This window comes from Asterias rubens, chromosome 17 (genome assembly GCF_902459465.1).
Source record: "Asterias rubens chromosome 17, eAstRub1.3, whole genome shotgun sequence".
NCBI lineage: Eukaryota > Metazoa > Echinodermata > Asteroidea > Forcipulatida > Asteriidae > Asterias > Asterias rubens.
This window is the reverse complement of record NC_047078.1, coordinates 9876205-9897282: the sequence shown is the minus strand read 5'-3', so window position 1 is coordinate 9897282 and position 21078 is coordinate 9876205. Positions and strand designations below refer to the sequence as shown.

The following is a 21078-nucleotide window of genomic DNA, read 5'->3' as shown; positions in this document are numbered from 1 at the left end:
GTGTTTTTATTTTCCGCTCATCATTTTCTCGCAACTCCGACGACCAATTGAGCCCAAACTCTCACAGGTTTGTTATTTTATACATATTAATGTTGGGATACACCAAGTGAGAACACTGGTCTTTGACAATTATCAAACATGTACAGTGCCTTTAAAGGAACACGTTGCCTTGGATCGGACGAGTTGGTCTATAAAAAGAATTTTGTTACCATTTTTTATAAAATGCATATGGTTAGACAGATGTGTTCAAAGTAGAATACTATGATCGACACAAATTTGCCTCAAAATTGCGCGGTTTTCCTTTTTACTTTGCAAACTAACACGGTCAGCCATTTATGGGAGTCAACAATTTGACTCCCATAAATGGCCGACCGTTTTTGTCGACGATGTAAAATGAAAACCGTGCAATTTCGAGGCATGTTTGTGTGGAGTATTGTATTCTACTTTTACAACATATGCATTTTATAACAAACGGTTGCAAATGCTAGACCAACTCGACCGATCAAATGCAACGTGTTCCTTTAAAAGTTTACGTATAGACGGTGTGACATGTGACATCACATGTTAATATAAAAGCCTGGACTTCCTGCAGGCACGATTTGTACACAGCTCAATCGAAGAAAAACATAAAATCTATTATTTTGTGGAGATTGCACTGTCCAATTCTTATCAACTTGTGATATGATGAAAGGGGGCACATCTCAAAACTTGTCCAGCTTTTAGTTTACTTTCATAACTCCTGGATTTATGTGGAAATTATAACACAAAATGTCAACTTTCTCATAATTATGACCAGTGCAGTATCTTGCCTGCCAGAAAAGCCAAAGAATGTACACTACAGTGTGAATGTCACACGTATTGTAAACAAAGGTCACTTGGTCTCTATTTTCTTGAGAATAAAAATGAAAATTTATGATGATAATTACCAGCAACACTGTAATTTGAGAGCCACGTGTACAATTACACCGTACACTACCATTCTGTATCTCAGTTTTGCAGTGTCTTGTTTTCCATTTCCTCCTGTAAGACAATAGTAATTACATTAATTAAAAATCATCAGTAATAATGTTAGACATTTTGTTATAATTTGCTCTACGGCTTACAGACACTGGACACTGTTGGCAATTGTCAAAGACAGTCTTCTCACTTGGTGTATCTAAACATATGCATAAAATAGCAAACCTGTGGAAATTTTAACTCAATTGGTCGTCGAAGTTGAGAGATAATAATGGAAGAAAAAACGCCCAACACGAGGTTGTGTGATTTTAGATGCTTGATTTCGGGACCTCAAAATTTAATTCTGAGGTCTCGAAATCAAATTCAAATATTTCAGTGAGAAATTACTTCTTTCAAGAAAACTACCACTTCAGGGCGAACCGTTTTATACTTTCAACAGCTCTCCATTGTTAAGTTTCGTATGCTAACAATTATTCGGAGTAATTACCAATAGTGTCCAGTTACCATTATCTGGCAACTTCGACGACCGATTGAGCTCTAATTTCCACAGGCTTGTTATTTTATGCGTATTATTGAGATACAGCAAGTGAGAAGACTGTCTTTGACATTTACCAATAGTGTCTAGTGTCTTTAAGACTATAGTAATTTATAATGAGGCAAATGTTGAGTTCAATACTGATTCGTTGGTCCTTGAAGCAAATCCCTTATGCATATAGAATCCCTTGTATTAAGTTTAAACCAATCGAGCGGTCTCACGGAAATGATTTTGAAGTGCAAATTTAAAAAAAAAAATGATACAAATTTGACAAATTAGTGAGGCGAGAGAAGTGTGTGCATCAAAGCGAAAATCACATCTATAGAATTGTAGTGTGTTTAGCAGAGTTCTATTGATCTACAGGTCGTAGTTGATGCATGAGGCACTGATGAGGCACTAAAGCAAACAGGTGAACTTACACTTGGAGTTATTATTTATAAGGAGCAATTTGTGTCAGGCTTCTCAGCGGAAGATTTTTGCACTTGGGTGTCGCATTGCCTTTGCTCTTGTTTTCGTTCGTAATATTGTCATGTCTGCCCTTCAAGCCCCCCTCCCCCCTTTTATTTTTGATTTATTTTGTGGGTTTTTTTTATCAGAGGGATGTGTGGTTTTTAACTGTGGGGTGGGTAGAAGGGGGCATCCTTTGTGGCAGGACGGCTTTGTAGAGGTGCTGGTCACCTGTTCCTCCTCGCCACTCACTGGCTTGGTATTTTTTAGCTATTTTGCTTCTTCGTATCTTAATTTATAAATTAATTTATCTATTTGTATATTTGTATGCCTAGTGAAGCGTTATAAAACTCAATTAGATTGCCTGTGATCTAGTAATACATTTGATCATACAGGACAAAACAAATGAAATTTAAATTTAAACATAATGAAAACATTAATTTAAGCAAATTTCTTTGAAATCAGGTTTTACATTTATTTGTTATTTTATGTGGATATTTTCATCGGGGATAAAGAATATTAATTTTGGTTTTTACCCATACACACCGATGGGTGTAGCACTGTATACTCGGTACTTTCCAGAGCTCTTTAAAACAAATTAGAGGCATATAAACTGACTAGGGCTGGATTTGAACCCGCGACCTTCGAACCCACGTTATTTGCAGGTATATGTAATACTCACCCAGAAGAGAAAACGGCACATTTAGGCTTTTGGCTTTCTGCATCAAACTGAAAGCAAAAAAAAACGCACAACGAAACAGTTAAAGCAATCGTACAACATCGGTAAACAGTGTTGTCCAAAGGCCCACACTTCGTGTATCACAACTTATATATAAAATAACAAACCTGTGAAAATTTAGGGTTAATCGGTCTTCGGAGTCGGGAGAAAATTACGGGAAAAACCACCCTTGTTTCCGCACGTTTCGCCGTGTCATAACATGTGTTTAAAATAAATCCGTTATTCTCGATATCGAGAATTGATAACTTGTTGTAATGTTTTCTCAAAAAGTTAAGCATTTACTGGAATAATATTTCAAGGTAAGTCTTTCATTATTACCTTCTGTAAACCCTGTAAGTTATTTGTTAATCTGTGAACTTTTAATTTTTGTTCTGTTCAGAAAGTGTCAAATGGCTTAAAGTTGCATAGTTAAATATTCCACTTTTGTCTAAAATGTAGTATTTCACATGCGGCTTTTGGCATTAAATGGAGTTAATAAGGTATTAAAATTGAAATAATGTCTCCACAAGTCGACCATGTACGTGGTAGTGACGTCATTCAATGCAAGCCACGCCCACTTCATGCATCATTTCAGGTCAAGGGTCATAAGCATGTCAGCGGAAAATTTCAACGGAACAGTTTTTGTTTATGAACACCGCTATTGAAACGTAAGCAAAGTGAACGACGCGATAGCTTTGCCAGGGATTTTGTGAACGGGTGAGTGACGTCACTGTGGTCGCTCACAACTTATCGAGGCCTTCTCACAAAATATGTTTTTCTTTCACAGAATTCCCTTTAAAGACATTGGACACTATTGGTAATTGTTCAAGACCAGTCTTCAAACTTGGCGTATCTGAACATTACATCCAATAACAAACCTGTGAAAATTTGAGCTCAACTGGTTGTCGAAGTTGCGAGATAATAATGAAAAAAAAAACACCTTGTCACACGATGTTGTGTACTTTAAGATGTTTGATTTCGAGACCTCAAATTCTAAATCTGAGGTCTCGAAATCAATTTCGCGGAAAATTACTTCTTTCTCGAAAACTACGTCACTTCAGAGGGAGCCGTTTCTCACAATGTCTTATACTATGAACCTCTCCCCATTATCCGTTAAGGTTGTATGCAAACAATTCTTTTGAGTAATTACCAGTGCCTTTCAGTTACGAATGAGTAATTTTTGATAATTAATATGTGTCAGCTTTGAATTCAGAATCAAACAAATCCAGATACGAGCAATGAGTAATAACTCTCCGTCCAAAAAGAAAATATAATTAGATGTTACAAACTACTTACCAACCAACATGACGTATGGTATAAATGCAGAAGATTGTTAATGGCCTTACGTTTCTACACACAACAGAAGCCTTTTGTCAAGATATATAGTTAGTAATGTTACTTATTACTACTTATATAACTAGTTACATTACTAGTTATAATTATAACTGGTATTATACAGCCAATTACAACTAATAGCATAACTATATTGACAAATAAAACAACTAGTTACATAATAAGGTATTAGTTAAATAAGTAAGCTACATAACTAGTTATATACTAGTTAAATAACTAGTTACATAACTAGTTAAACAGATTGAAGGCGTAGCACCTCCTCCTTCGTACCTAAAATTAACTAGTTAATTAACTAGCTACATAACTAGTTAACCAAATAAACCTACCTGCTCAATAGGAAATGTTATCTCGAACGGAACATCAGGGGCTCGCACCATCTCCATGATGACGTCACTGCCAGGCTGTTGGTTACTTTTGAGGGTTTCATTCCACCTGAAGGAATCCATCCATACCTTGACTATCACTGTTGAATCCGGTAAAAGGATGGGAAAGAAAATCAGAGTTATATTCAATAATCCACTCAGTGAGTGGTTTTGAAGGATAGATTCGCTATGTCGGCCCGCAGTATGAGTTCATGTAAATGCATGTACATGATCACATTAAAATATTCAACATCATCTACAGTGGTTCTGAATGACAGATATAGGTGCGTTATGTCAGCCTGCAGTATGGGTTCATGTGATGATTGCATCTACACATAAAGTCAACCCTCCTACTATCTGACCATTAAATATCGTCCACTGTGATGGTTTGAATGATAGATGCACTATGTCAGCCTACTACTGTTTGACTTTTTAGTATCACCACAGCGGTTTTGAATAGTATACTCACTTTTTCAGCAAACAATTTCAATGTAATACTGGATCTAGTGCGCAACAGTCAACCCTCCTACTGTCAGACCATTCATATTGGGTTTTGGGATGATAGATGAACTATGACAGCCTGCAATATGATATCATGTGAAAGACATGTACACAACACAGCCCTATATACACAACCCGTTATGTTCACATACAACAACAAAATATGTCCAGAGCCCAGTTTCAAAGCCAGTAAGCACAAAAAACCTGCTTAGTACAGAACAGTATTGCTAAGCAGAAACAGGTTACCAGCTAAAATTACTTAAGTTCGTATTGTTGTGGTTGGTGCCCGACTCAACTCTAGCTCAGCAAAGAAATTTGTAAAGCAGTATGTTCTGCTTATTACAGCTTTACGAAATTGGGCCCTGGGGCCAATTTCATAAAAGCCAAATGTCATGCATTGCATATTGCTTGTGACTGGTTATTTGGCTGTTGTTTACTTGGCATGACAATTGGGTTGAGTCTTGGCCGATACTCTGATTTTAATAAGCAAGGATGTTTCTGCTTAAGCAATTTTTTTTTTCGCGTAAGCAGCTCTTTGAAATTGAGCCCAGGTCATACTGACCCTGACCCTACGGAACTCGGACTTAAGCATATACTAAAGCACTATAGTAGCATAATACTTACCATCTGCTGAAGTAGCAGAAATACGGACTGAGTATTCTTTGTCATGGTAAGTACGTGTCAGATTCCGGGACTCTCCTTGTTTCACCATCACATACGAGTCTAAAATAAATGCGTTGAAACAAAATAATAACGAACTTATGAGTTTGTAAGACAGTTTTAAGGGCACTGGAAACTATTGGTAATTTACTCAAAATAATTGTTAGCATACAAATTTACTTAACGAGCAATGGAGAGTTGTTTATAATATAACATATTGTGAGAAACGGCTCCCTCTAAAGTAACGTGGTTTTCGAGAAAGAAAGAATGCTTGTTAACGAGTAAGTTTTTATGCTAACAATTATTTTGAGTAATTACCAAAAGTCGTCCAGTGCCTTTAAAACAATCGAACGGTTAAAAAAAAGGGGCACACTTTCCCTTTAAAGTGATTTTTGCTCTTCAAATATGTCTGCTAATATTAATTTGGACTTTTCAATGTACAGTCTTTTTAAATGACATGCCACCAACTGAGCTAATCAGCCTTTTGTCAAAATTTAATGACTTAATTATGCATCATTTATTGGTAATTTTTTTGAATAATATGAATAAACATTGTATGCATATTATGTGTTCAGGGTTACAAGAACAAAGCGAATGCACTTACCTATGTCGCATGAAGTAATGTCATGGGCGCCGTTCTGTCGATAAAGACAATGGATTTATGAGTTAAAGCCATTGGACCGTTTCGGTTCAGAAATGCTTTACTTTTTGAGAAAACAGCAAAACAATATAAATTCTCGTTAACGAGAATTACGGATTTATTTTAAACACATGTCATGACACGGCGAGACGCGCGGAAACAAGGGTGGGTTTTTCCGTTGTTTTCTCCCGTCTCCGATGACCGATTGAGCCTAAATTTTCACAGGTTTGTTATTTGATATAGAAGTTGTGGTACACAAAGTGTGGGCCTTGGACAACACTGTTTTCCTGAAAGGGTCCAATGGCTTTAAACACAAACATTAATTTTCAAATGACAAGTTAAAATGTAAGATAGATTCATTGGTTGTTTGCTTGGTTGGTTGGTTAATTGATAAATTGATTGGCTGTCCGACTGAGAGATCAGCGATGAGCTTAATCCGTTTTGCTTAATCCGTTTTGGGGATAAAGTATACCATTGTTCATTAAAAACGTGATTTGATCAAGAATCCGGATTAAGTTGACCCCCATAAAGGTTCAGTCAGACCATGGGTTGGGTCTGAACCCCCTTTGACCAAGATCTAAATATTTTCTAATTATGAATATGTTTGATAACAATGGGTAGAGAATTGGTGAGAGTATATGCCTACCGTTTGATTCATCCCGACTTGTGCTTTGATAGAACAATTGTCCGAGAGATCAGCCACTGCATGAGGGGAAACAAACAAAGCAAAAGGCCATAAGCTTTTTCGGTAATACTGTATTTTTAAATACTTTATGATTTTTGAAAGGTTCTGAAAACAAACTGTTGTGTTATTTTTTTTTTAAATACTTTGTGGTGTGCAAAGGTTCTGAAAACAAGCTATTGTGTGGCAACTCGACGCTTCGATAAGAGTGCTCTAAGGTCTTCATTATGAAAAGCTGTGGAGTTTGTTTTCATCTCGATCAGAGAAAAGTGGTCCTAATACACTTTTATCATGCTGTGTCCATCTTGGTAATGTTCCCCTATCGAATAACAATATTGAATGCTAATTATCATTTTGAAAATAGGAACCAGACAGTTCTTCCAGCCTCGGTTTGATGTCATTGATATCAATAGGAGAAATTCAAGATGGCTGCACCGTGATAGTCTATCGCTTTGTGCTATAGTACTATCCATTACTGTGGATTTTGTAGGTTTGATGGGTCCTCTTCTGCCCATTCAGCGTCGTCTTGTTTTTCTCAAAAAATTCTGAGAATCGTTCGTGGCAGTAACGCTTCTCAGCTTCATATTGTTCAGGCATAAAAACCTGATGATACCTTTTGACATAGTTTTTGGGGTTGAACAAAGAATTGACTAGAGTGGGATTCGAACCAACGACCTACGGTCAGTTACCAAGTCAGTTTTCCTTGTGGTATTGATATCTGAAACAAAAAGTCGCATCCCCTTAAGGTGATCCCCTGGCTGCCGCTTCCCAGGTTGTATCGTAATTTGGGTGTGATCCCTGGCTACACGGCAGTTAACGGTTGTATGGCTTCTGACTGGCACCCCTTAACAAAGATTTTGACAAAATAGCGACACCGCCAATAAATAGGGCTAGATAGCTCAGTTGGTAGAGTGCCGGCACGTTAATCCGGAGGTCGTTGGTTCGAATCCCACTCTAGTCAATTCTTTGTTCGTCCCCAAAAAATCATTTCAAAATTTACCCAGTCAGTTTCCCTTGTGGTTTGAACACATTATCTCGAAGGGAATTGTTTCTCAAAATGCTTTATACCGTCATAAGCTGGGGTAGGCTTCTAAACCAAAAGTGATCATCAAACGTACACTTTCCCTTTTAAAACGTAACCCATTACGTTTGGTAAAAAAATGTGTAATTACCATGGTCTATAGTGACGTTATGAACCAGGCAGTAAAGCGTCACATTACAGAATCCGAATAACCGATAATGATTAATCGATACTGATGACATTGATGGTGATGACGTCACATTCAGCAATCCCCATACAGGCTTGAGCGTTTTGCAGCCTGTATCAGTCGCACACAATGGCCGGATAGCCTTCCATGTGAAAGTTGGGTTAGTGGTAGAGTTGCCGTTGATCGTGCAGTTGGCCTCAAGTCGGTCCCCATGGGTGTTCGTCACAACCTCCAACGAAAGTACACTGTCGTTGCCGTGGAAACATTCTAGAAAATTAATTAAACACAAACATAAGGGAATCAATGTGTGGTGAAGAGGTTTTCAACTAGCGGTTTAATCCCAACGAGGCCTGGTTCTTGATCATTTTACTGAGACAAAGTCGAGGTAAATTATCAAGAACCAGGCCTCGGCGGGTTTAAACCACTAGTTGAAAACCAATTCAACACACGTTGATTCCCATTCATAAATACCTTTTCGGTCAAAAACATCATAACTTTTTGGTCAAAAATAAAAATAAATGCAAACATTATGATTGTTAAAATGATTTCTTTCAACACAACACCCCTCCAGCTATAAAATGGTAAAGCCCTCGGGTAAACAACTCCTTATAAGGGAATGCTGTGCGCGTCGTGCGTATCGCGTTATGTACTGGCACAATTGTTTCAGCCGTTGCTCTCAACCAATAGGAATGAAGAAACTGTCTTATAAGAACATGTGCAAGGTCGCGTGTCACGCCCGTGAATTAACACTTTTTACCGGCCATAAACAAAGGTTTATACACACCCAGGTGACGAGCTCTCCACCAATAGGAATAGCGAAACTGTCTGATGTGTTTTGAACAGTTTACTCAAAATATAAATATTCAAAAACTGAGTTTTGTTTTTTATTTGACTGAGAAAGACTGGTCTTTGACAACTACCAATAGTGTCCAGTGTCTTTAAAAGCCACTCTTGGTAATGTGCTACAAGAAGACCTTATAATTAAATCAATTAACTCAGGGGAGCTGACGGTACGAATTGATATTCCTCTTAAAACAGTCCAGATTGTAGGATGGAAGGAAACATCCACCTCGCAAGGAGTTTCAAAGAGATGCAGTTTGTGGAATAAAGCTGTTGGAATGACTCCTTGTTCTACATTCTCAAATCAAGAGTGTATGGATGAGAAGAAGCAGAAAGTCTGGTTTCACGATTAAACACCCTTAATAGGAGGTACTAGGTCAGGCACACTGATGGCACATTTTTACTTTGAAAATATGTGTAGAAAAAACAGAGGCTAGCAACAGACTTACGGTGGGAAAGAGGTTGTAACGTTGACCCCAACACTTCAATTAATTGACGATTTGTAAATTGTTCCAAATGCTTTTACAACCAACGGAAGTTACCGTTTTGCTTTTATAGCGCATAATAACGTCATATCTATAAACATCCCAGCGATGTTAGGTCATGAATTAAACAAAAACAATTTCACTACCGGACATGGGAGAGTGCTATTAAGGCAAACATAAACTGTTTTTTTGCGTGTAATGACTGACAATTTTATGGCACTATTTATAAATAATTAAAATTAAAAAAGCTATTGCAAACATGTTTATTGAATATACTGTTTTTGTCATAGACCAGTCTTCTCAGTTGGTAAATCTCAACATATGAACATAATAACGAACCTGTGAAAATTTGAACTCAACTGGTCGCCGAAGTTGCGAGATATTTATGGAAAAAAAAAACACCCTTGTCACACGAAGTTGTGTGCTTTCAGATGCTTGATTTCGGGACATAAACGATTCTAAATCTGAGGTCTCGAATTAAGATTCGTGGAAAATTACTTCTTTCTCGAAAACTACTCCACTTCAGAGGGAGCCGTTTCCCACTATGTTTTATACTATCATCCTCTCCCCATTACTCGTACCAAGTAAGGATTTATGCTAATAAGTATTTTGAGTAATTACCAATAGTGTCCACCTTTGAGACAAACATAAAATGTATTTTTTTTTTGCGTGTAATGCCTGCCAATTTTATGGCACTTTTTTTATAAATAATTTAAAGTAAAAGGCTGCTGTAAACATGAATATTGTTTTAAGTGAACCGCCAGTGTATGTGGGTGGAATAAGCCATTATGTGAAAATGTATAAACAACAAAGCGCTTTGTTAAAGCCATTATACGCTTTCGGAAGAGAAACAAAAAAAAAAGAGTTCACAGATTTACAAATAACTTACAGGGTTTACAGAAGGTAACGGTAAAAGACTGCTCTTGAAATATTATTCCATGAAATGCTTTACTTTTTGAGAAAACATAGAAACAGTTATCAATTCTCGACAACGAGAATTACGGATTTATAGTAGGCACATGTAATGACACGGCGAAACGTGCGGATACAAGGGTGGATTTTCCCGTTATTTTCTCCCGACTCCGATGACCGATTAAGCCTAAATTTTCACAGGTTTGTTATTTTATATAAAAGTTGTGATACACGAAGTGTGGGCCTTTGGACAATACTGTTTACCGAAAGTGTCCAATGGCTTTAAAAGGGGGGGGGGTCTCAAAGCGATTCCTCTGTTCAAAACAAAGACCAGTAATCTCACATTGTGTATCCCGACATGCATAAAATAGCAAACCTGTGAAAATTTGGACTCAATTAGTCACCAAAGTTGCAAAATAACAAAAGAATTAAAAGAAAAAACACACAGTGTTGCACGAATTTGTGTGTTTTCAGATGCTTAATAAAAAGCCTCGGACCTGGAGTCTTTAAATATTTGAGTGAGAAATTACCTCTTTAAAAAAAATAATATATATAATATGTTACTTTGGCCAAATTATTTGTGGCGTGTGTGTCACGAAAAAGAATGACACTACGCTAAATTGAACAGAGTGCTATAAAGGAATTTGACTCGACCCAAAACGAAATTGAATGGCCGAATTCTGAATTTGAAACGCAGTAACAACTGGAGAGGCAAAACAGCTTTAATTCGAACGCATGAAAATGAAATTGAATGCTCATTTGCCGAATTTGACCGAGAAAACCTATATTTGAGTGAGAAATTACCTCTTTAAAAAAAAATATATATATATGTTACTTTGGACAAATTATTTATGTGCTTTCAGAAAAGGCCTTGGGGCCTGAAGTCTGTTAATATTTGAGTGAGAAATTACCTCTTTTCTGAAAAACTATGTTTCTTTGTTACAGAGGGAGCCGTTTCTCACCATGTTTTATAATATGGTACCATAGCATAAGAATGGCATTGGTATTTTTAGAATTATAATTAATTTGTCGCTTGTTTGTGTTCTGAGAATTAATACAAAAGTCAACACTGTTAAGATTTACATGAATGAAATGATTAATTTTGACATAAAAGCTTGCCCATAGAATTGAGTTGACTCAACTGGTTTGCTAATTACGTTGACGTTTTTCTGCATTTTTTTACTTTGTTGTCATGCTGCACATTTTTATTGCCAATTAAGGTCCTCAATAATAATTTCCAATTCCGCAACAATTACTCAGATCTGAGAGCTTGTGGGAAGACGGCTTATTGGGTAGAAATGGTTTTGTATTGTGTAAGTGGGAAGGGGGGTGCAGTGGCATACTGTACAATTATGTAGAAGTAGCCTTCTGTCAAGGCCATCGTGGCTTGGACAGCTTCGTAGAGCCGCGAACCCGAGCGACTGGAAGTAGAGACTACGGGCGCGAGTCGATGTGGGAATCGAACCGGGTTCAACATAAGTAAAAGACCGGGAAAGAAACCAGTAAGCCAACCTGATCCTCCCTAAGTAATTGTTTTTCTATTTTTCTTGGTTATTTTGGCCACCAATTACGGGTCACTATTATCGACCAATGAGATTGGTCAGTCCCCGGACCGGGTATATTTGACCCAAAAGTTTCAGAGTTTACGGGTTGGGAGTTTCTGGGGGTATTCTCGATGAGGTCCAAATGCTTGATGGCTTATTTAGGTTTGCCATTACATTTTCATTTATTCATATTTATTGTTTGTTATAGTTATGCATCACAGCCAAAAGCTGAATTGCACGTGATTTACAGTGAATAGTTATTTATAAATTATACACATTAAAGGCAGTGTACACTATTGGTAATTGTCAAAGACCAGTCTTCTCACTTGGTGTATCTCAACATATGCACAAAAGAACAAACCTGTGAAAATTTGAGCTCAATCGGTCATCGAAGATGCGAGATATGAATGGAATAAAAAACACCCTTGTCACACGAAGTTGTGTGCTTTCAGATGCTTGATTTCGAGACCTCAAATTCTAAACTTGAGGTCTCGAAATCAAATTCGTGGAAAATTACTTCTTTCTCGAAAACTACGTCACTTCAGAGGGAGCCGTTTCTCACAGTGTATTATACCATCAACCTCTTCCCATTACTCGTTACCAAGTAAGGTTTTATGCTAATAATTATTTTGAGTAATTACCAATAGTGTCCACTGCCTTAACAAAAAAAAAGGAAAAAACACTGTCAATGCGGACATACAATACATAGAATAACCACATACATAAAACAAAATTAAATTGAATAGAAAAAAAAACCTGAAAATGGCCTAATACCAGTTGGGGCATGAATACAAAAACCAGGAAATAAACAGTTGGATGAAGGAAAAGGCTGGATTAAAAGTTTACTCAAAAAGCAAGAAGGGTAAATCTTTTTTGATGACAGTGTTTTTTATACTTTTGCCTTTCCCTGGACGGTCTCTGCTTGTTATAATAATTATTGTATTGTCCAAAGAATTACAAAAGATAAATGTAATAACAATAAAGAACCTTAAAAACACAAGACACGAAAAGGGGCACAACTAATAAATCAAAGACAGCATAAGTACCCAAAACAACAAACAGTTCTCAAGGAAATTCTGTAAAATAATAAGCCTTTTTTATGCAAGTTCGCTCCAACTTAAAGGTACTGGCCACTATCGGTAACCACTCAAAATAATTGTTAGCATACACACTTACGTGGTAACAAGCAATGGGGAGAAGTTGACAATATAAATCATTGTGAGAGACGACTCCGTCTGAAGTAACGTAATTTTTGAGAAAGAAGTGTTTTCTCATTAAAATAATATTTGAACTTGATTTCGAGACCTCAGAATTAGAAGTTTAGGTCTCGAAATCAAGCATCTGAAAGCACACAACTTGTGCGACAAGGGGTGTTGTTTTTAAAGACACCGGACACTATATTGGTAATATTGTCAAAGACCACTCTTGGTGTATCTCAACATATGCATAAAATAACAAACCTGTGAAAATTTGAGCTCAATTGGTCGTCAAAGTTGCGAGAAAATAATGAAAGAAAAAACACACCTGTCACACAAAGTTGTGTGCTTTCACATGCTTGATTTCGAGTTTGAGGTCTCGAAATCAAATTTGTGGAAAATTACTTCTTTCTCGAAAACTACGTCACTTCAGAGGGAGCCGTTTCTCACAATGTTTTATACTATCAACCTCTCCCAATTACTTGTTACCAAGGGAGGTTTTATGCTGATATTATTTTGAGTAATTACCAATAGTGTCCACTGCCTGTAAGGGCCACACTTAGTGAGGTGCTACAAAAAGGAAATTATTATTATTAAATGTAAAACATAAGTCAGGGAAGCTGATTAGGAATTGACAATCCTCTTAACAATTCTGGATTGTAGAATGGGGAAACATGCACCAGGCAAAGAAATTCAAAGAGATGCAGTAACGTGGAATAAAGCTGTTGGAATGGCTCATTGTTTCACATCTCACCAAATCAAGCGTGTATGGGTGATGAGTTGAAGCAGAAATTTGGGTTTTCCCCTATTCAGTCCGTAAATGAACCCGCTACCAGAAGCTCAAAAGTACATTATTCATTATCGAGAAAACAGTCGAATACCTTTTTGTTTATGATTAATTAAAAAGGCCAATATTAACCATGATGTATGAGGAACGTCATTTGTCTTTTGCTCAGTTAAATAAACAATACAATTAATTGGTTTTTTGCAGTTGATGGCAGTGTGTATAAAAAAACACTTTATGTAATCCACTTTATACTTAAACTGACAAACCTGTAGAATTAGAGATCGATCAATCTGGGTCACGGATAAAAAAAATAAAAAAATAACCGATTGTACATTGTGGATGACAACCATACAATACACAATGAATAAAACGCTCACCGAGCGATAAACTTTAAACCTGAAATTAGTTTTATTTAGTTATCTTTAAATATGACAATACAGACAGAAAAAATGTCAAGTGATGTTTTCTACTGTCATCATCATTAGACCCTGTTTAAAGCCATTGGACCCTTTCGGTACAGAAAAAAAACCAAAAAGTTCACAGATTTACAAATAACTTACAGGGTTTACAGAAGGTAGTGGTGACATATTATTCCATGAAATGCTTTACTTTTTGATAAAAAAGTAAAACATTATCAATTCTCGTTAGCGAGAATTACGGATTTATTTTAAACACATGTCATGACACGGCGAAACGCGCGGATACATGTGTGGGTTTTCCCGTTATTTTCTCCAGACTCCGATGACCGATTGAGCCTAAATTTTAACAGGTTTGTCATTTGATATAGAAATTGTGATACACGAAGTGTGGGCCTTGGACAATGGTGTTTACCGAACGGGTCCAATGTCTTTAACATTTGTCATGTCAATAAGTGATCTTAGACGAGTTTGTTTCTTACCAATTCTGTAATTACAATCAACAGGTTGACTTCAAACAGAGGGGTAAGATTTTTGACTGTTTAATTTTCTCGTTGCGTGTAAAGACTAGAACTTCAATCATTCTATAATGTAGCATATGCTTTAGTCAAAATAATTTACCATTATTTCGATAATGGTTAAAGTCACCTGGAAATATATTTTTTTCCTTTAAAACATAAGAGTATATGCTTACGAACAATAAAACTATTTTTTTTAGTAATTTTTTGTCACGATTTATATGTTTAAAAAATAAATAAAGTTGTTTGGGGGGCTGACTCCGCCTACCCCTTTTGTGACGTCAATGCGTATAGTAAACACACGTGCAAAGTACATGTACGTCCAAGTCGTGAGTTGGTACATTTCAAAAAGTGTTTTTCTGCATTCAGCAGCAATACACCTGGTCGGCATTGCCGGCAAAAAACTTACAAACTCACGACTTGGTCCGTACATGTACTTTGCAATTGTGTTTACTCTACGCATTACAGGCAAAGTCTGCCTCGATTGACGTCACGAGCAGCGCCCTCTGGGGTCGGGGTCTACTCTTAAATTTGTAAATAACATAAGAACTGATTTTTAAAAACCTTAGTTAACTGTTTATTCACATTCCACTCATCAAAACACATATATTAGTGACAAAAGCTTTATTTTGAAAAAATACCACTTCCAGGTGACTTTAATTGTTTTGACTAAGCTTTAAGCTATCCGTAACCTACTTACGTGTAGGAAGCAGCGCCCAATTTCATAAAGCCTGTAAGCACAAATTTTTGCTTAGCATAAAATTTCGTCCTTGAAAAAAAAAAACCAAGATTTCCAACCAACTGTAATTTGTTGCATAGGCCTGTTGCTTGTAACTGGCATTCAGCTGTTGTTTGCTTATCCTGAAAATCGCATGGACATTTGGTTGGTAATCCTATTTTTATTTAGGAAAAAATCGTAACGCTAAGCAAACTTTTGCGCTTACAGGCTTTATGAAATTGGGTCCTGGATATCAATATCGTCTGCACGTATAGCGGATAGCAAGTAGCGTATGACGTCATAATAATGACGTATCCGACGCACTAACCGTTCCCGTTTGCATGCGAAACCGCCCTATTCTTTCAAACGCACGGCAAACATTAGTGAAACCGTCTGTTATAAAATGCATTATGGTCAGAAAGATGTTTTAAAAGTAGAATACAATAACCCACACAATTATGTCTCGAAATTGCGCGTTTTTCCTTTTACTTTGCGAACTATAAACACGGTCGCCCATTTATGGCAGTCAAAAATTTGACTGCCATAAATGGCTGACCGTGATAGTCGACGAGGTAAAAGGAAAACTATGAAATTTCGAGGCATATTAGTTGTGTGGATCATTATATTCTACTTTTAAAACGTCTTTCTAACCATATGCATTTTATAACAAACGGTTTTCAAAGACAAACTCGCCCTTTTAAAGATGACTTTCATCAAGCAGTGTGCAAGGACACTAGTTGATGAGATCGAGGTCGATGTTATAATTGAGTTCAAGTTATAATTACATGTGATCTTATGGCGTGTTATTGATCAGACGCATGAGCAAGTCCTGGGGAATTATTTTTATATACAATCTCCCGGTGATTTTCAGTGAATATTGATTGTTTTTTTTTACATGCTTTCTTCTTAGATACTATTTCAGTCAATTATCTTTTCCTGGACCCAAGGCCCTCTTTATACGGTAGCCCTGAAAGGACATGGCATATCGCGAATATATTATGTTAGTACATATGTTGCATTCATGATAACTGATTACAATATTAGTGGAAATTGGTTTAAAGATGCTATGTCAGGTTTTTTTTTTTGAGTGAATGGTATTTCAAAGAGTATCACCCGCTCTAACGAAAATAAATAATAACTTTTACTTTTAATGGTCAGGAACCATGAAAATGTTTTTAAACGTTTCTTATAAAACACATAAGAATTGGTCACGTGATATATTGTCAGGATCCCGAGCACTTTATTTTACTGCTACTAATAATTGGCGGACTTTTTCGAGCAATGGGTCAAATGAAAGCTTGTAACTTTCTCGACCCCCATCAAAATACCTATTGAATTTTCAATCAAATTTGTTGGGTCAAATCAGCAAAAAATCTGGTTATTACTCAAAATATTTGTTAGCATAAAAACTTACTTAGTAACAAGCAATGAAGAGCTGTTGATAGTATAAAACATTCTGAGAAAATGGCTCCCTCTGAAGAGCGTAGTTTTTGAGAAAGAAGGAATTTCTCACTCAAATATTAAAATACTTAAAATATTTTTAGGCATCTAATCGCACATAAATTACTGTGCAACGATTTTTTTTTTTCACAGGTTTGTTATTTTATGCATATGTTGGGATACACCAAGTGAGAATACTGATCTTTGACAATAACAAAAGGTGTCCAGTGCCTTTAAAGCCATTGGACCCTTTTGGTACAGAAAAAAAAATAAAAGTTCACAGATTTACAAATAATTTACAGGGTTTACAGAAGGTAATGGTGAAAGACTTCTCTTGAAATAGTCCATGAAATGCTTTACTTTTTGAGAAAGCAGTAAAACAATATAAATTCTCGTTAGCGAGAATTACGGATTTATTTTAAACAGACGTCATGACACGGCGAAACGCGCGGAAACAAGAGTGGGTTTTCCCGTTATTTTCTCTCGACTCCGATGACCGATTGAGCTTAAATTTTCACAGGTTTGTTGTTTTATATATAAGTTGTGATACACGAAGTGTGGGACTTGGACAATACTGTTTACCGAAAGTGTATAATGGCTTAAATAGAATATAATCAAAATTAAAAAAATCTAAATTTGTACAGATTTGTTTTGTATAATGTTGGAATACGCCAAGTGAGAATACTGATCTTTGACAGTAACCAAAGGTGTCCACTGCCTTTAACATGCACACAATTTCGCACACTTGGAATAAAACGCTACAACATTCTGACAACTGAATCTGACAACTGACAAAATTATTAGAAATTGGTTTTAAAAAATAAGAAATTGGTTTAAAACGGGACTTACGGTTTGCGAGTATTGCGTCACCGGTTAGGGCCGCCAGAAGTACAAGCATCAAGATGGTCGCCATGTTTGTTTGTCAGAATGCTATTAAAACAAAACACAATTTAATTGAATGATAATTGTTATGTTAACATATGGTTTGTATGGTGAGGTATTAATTTATTTAGTTTGCACCCAGTCCACACTCAGCGTTTTTGTTAGATTTTCATAAAGTAATTTATTGAAAACGTTTCGCTCTCTCAAGAGGACCAGCATGCACGAGGGCGCATACCAAATAGAAAAACCAGCGAGTAAGACAATATTACACGGGTAAACGTTTAAGCAAAAACACCACCCGGACAAAATATCAAACAAAAGTACAATTTGATTCCGGCTTACATGCAGAAGCATTTTAAAGACACTGGACACAATTGGTAATTGTCAAAGACCAGTCTTCTCACTTGGTGTATCTCAACATATGCATAAAATAACAAACCTGTGAAAAGTTGAGCTCAATTGGTCGTCAAAGTTGCGAGATAATAATGAAAGAAAAAAACACCCTTATCACACGAAGTTGTGTGCTTTCAGATGCTTGATTTTGGGACCTCAAATTCTAAATCTGAGGTCTCGAAATCAAATTCGTGGAAAATTGCTTCTTTCTCGAAAACTACGTCACTTCAGAGGAACCCGTTTCTCACAATGTTTAATACTATCAACCTCTCCCCATTACTCGTTACCAAGTAAGGTTTTATGCCAATAATTATTTTGAGTAAACCAATAGTGTCCATTGCCTTTAAAGGTACACTTAAAAACCATTGAAAGCCGAACGTATAACACCAGTATGCCTATTGCAAATACTGTGTTTGTATGTATAGTGATGTGTATTTTCTTTGGATTTAAAGATGCTATGTCAGATTTTTTGCCACAAACATAGAAAAAATTGATTTTTTTTTGTGTGTGAATGGTATTTCAAAGGGTATCACCCGCTCTAACGAAAACAAGTTTAACTTTTACTTTTAATGGTCAGGAACCATGACATTTTTTTAAAACGTTTCTTATAAAACACTTAATTAGTCAGGTGATATATTGTCGGAATCCCGACAAAAACTAGCACTTTATTTCACTGCCACTAATAATTGGCGGACTTTTTCGAGCAATGGCTTAAATGAAAGCTTGTAACTTTCTCGACCCCCATCAAAATACCTATTGAATGTTAAATCAAAATTGTTGTGGTCAAATCGGCCAAAAATCTGACATAGCATCTTTAATAAAGTTGTTCCGAATCTAATCAAATCTAAAAACAATACCCAGTGAAAAAACATCACTTTTCTTCTTAAAAACTTGAAGACTATTGAAACTAACGCTTCTACTTAAAATTATATTACATATAATTATTTACAATTAGTAGGGATTCACATGGCCCAAAACAAAATGTATCAAAACTCTGCATGCAGTTAATAAGGTACTCAACTACTGGACTCAAACATAATTGTTAGCATAAACACTTACTTTGTAACAAGCTATGGAGAGCTGTCGATATTATAAACAATTGTGAGAAACGGCTCTCTATGAAGTAACGTAGTTCAAAGTTAAGAGGTAATTTCTCACTCAACCAAATTAATGTTCAAAGACTTCAGGCCTGGAGGAGCCATTTGTATGCATCTAAAGCACGCAAATTTGTGCAGCAATGGTGTTTTTTTCTTCTTCATTATTCTCTTGAAACTACGATGATCAATTGAGTCAAAATTTTCACAGATTTGTTATTTTCTGCATAATGTTGGGATTCACCTAGTCAGAATACTGTTCTTTAGCAATTACCAATAGTGTCTAGCCGTCGATTTCACAAAGAGTTAGGACTCGTCTTATCTCGAGTTAGGACGAGTAACTCGTCTTAACTTAGGATTAATCTTAAGGTCTGCATGCTAACAGTGCAGGGTTGGGACTCGTCCTAAGTACTAAGATTAATCCTAAGTTAGGAAGAGTTTTGTGAAATCGACGGCAGTGCCTTTAAAAAGGAAATAACAAAATAACAAGCTTTGTACATTGAAGAAACTTGAATAAATTTCCTCTCCAGGGAAAAAAAAAAAAAAACAAAAAAAATAAAATAACAATTGATTCCTTAGCGTTCAAAACAAAATGAGAAAAAAAGCATTTTGTTTTACTTACCAGTCAAATTCTTACATGCATATCCACGCAACGAGATTTCATAATCCACGGTATCAAAAGCTCCAAATGATGTTCACGACTTCGAATTACAAATCCGCGGTTTCACAAAAGGAGACTCCTCGTGTGCAGCCACCAATACTTGTATCACACAGTGAGCTCCAAATGATGTTCACTACCGCTGGAACGATGCACGCCACGGCACACCAAATTACCGACTTGATTTTAGGACTAGCAATATACATACTCCATCATCAGTGACCGGCGTACCGTGACGTTCTTTTCTTTAGAGCAAAACAGCGGGAGCGAAGTGCTGTAAAACATTAAAGGTTATTATTAAAGGCAGTGGACACTATTGGTAATTAGGTGATATAAAACATTGTGAGAAACGGCTGCCTCTGAGGTGCCATAGTTTTCGAGAAAGAAGTAATTTTCCACAAATTTGATTTCGAGACCTCGAGTTTAGAACTTGAGGTCTCGAAATCAACCATCTAAACGCACACAACTTCGTGTGACAAGGTTGTTTTTTTCTTTAATTATTATCTTGCAAGTTCGACGACCAATTGAGCCCAAAATGCTCACAGGCTAGTTATGATTGTATGCATATGTTGGGATACACCTGAGTGAAAATACTGTACTTTGACAAATACCAAAAGTGTTCAGTTTCTTTAAAGTGTCACTGTCAAGTGCTCATGGCTTATACACAGAAAATTGAAGGAGCAAAAGTTACAACTTGTAATGAGCAGCGCCAATGTTATTCACGAAAGACACGGCCGCATCTGTATTTCTAAAGCTATATGGTCGAATCAGGAGTCGGTTTGTTAGGGGTGTGTCATGTGACTTTGGGGTTAGAACCCCCCCCCTGTTTAGACAAGCCCTCCCATTTGGTGGGGTCAACGAAGGCGAGGGTCGCAGCTGATTTGCATTTTACAATTAGCCGAGCATTATTAAACTATCGTCAGAACTTATTGAAAAGGTGTACCTGTTCAAATGCATTTGCGCCCTCTGTGGCTCATTAGTAGGAATATCTTGTCAGATTTCTCTTTCTAGCCGTCAGGCATGTGTCTCAATTGGATGCTGTCTCCCTGTCTGCCCCCCCCCCCCCACATAGCCTGAATGTCGTACGTCATTCTTCGAGGCTCGTGAATAAAGCGGATAAAGACAGGGGCCC

At 36.7% G+C, this 21078-nt stretch overlaps 1 long non-coding RNA gene across 1 annotated transcript; it reads right to left on the bottom strand.

Moving 5' to 3' along the window:
- Positions 1-8248: 8248 nt before the first annotated feature.
- On the bottom strand, positions 8249-20038 carry LOC117301319. Its single transcript, XR_004520289.1, has 3 exons — positions 19911-20038; positions 17769-17849; positions 8249-8330 (listed from the first exon to the last, which is right to left on the bottom strand). It is a non-coding gene; the product is annotated as an uncharacterized LOC117301319 (long non-coding RNA).
- Between the last annotated feature and the right edge of the window lie 1040 nt (positions 20039-21078).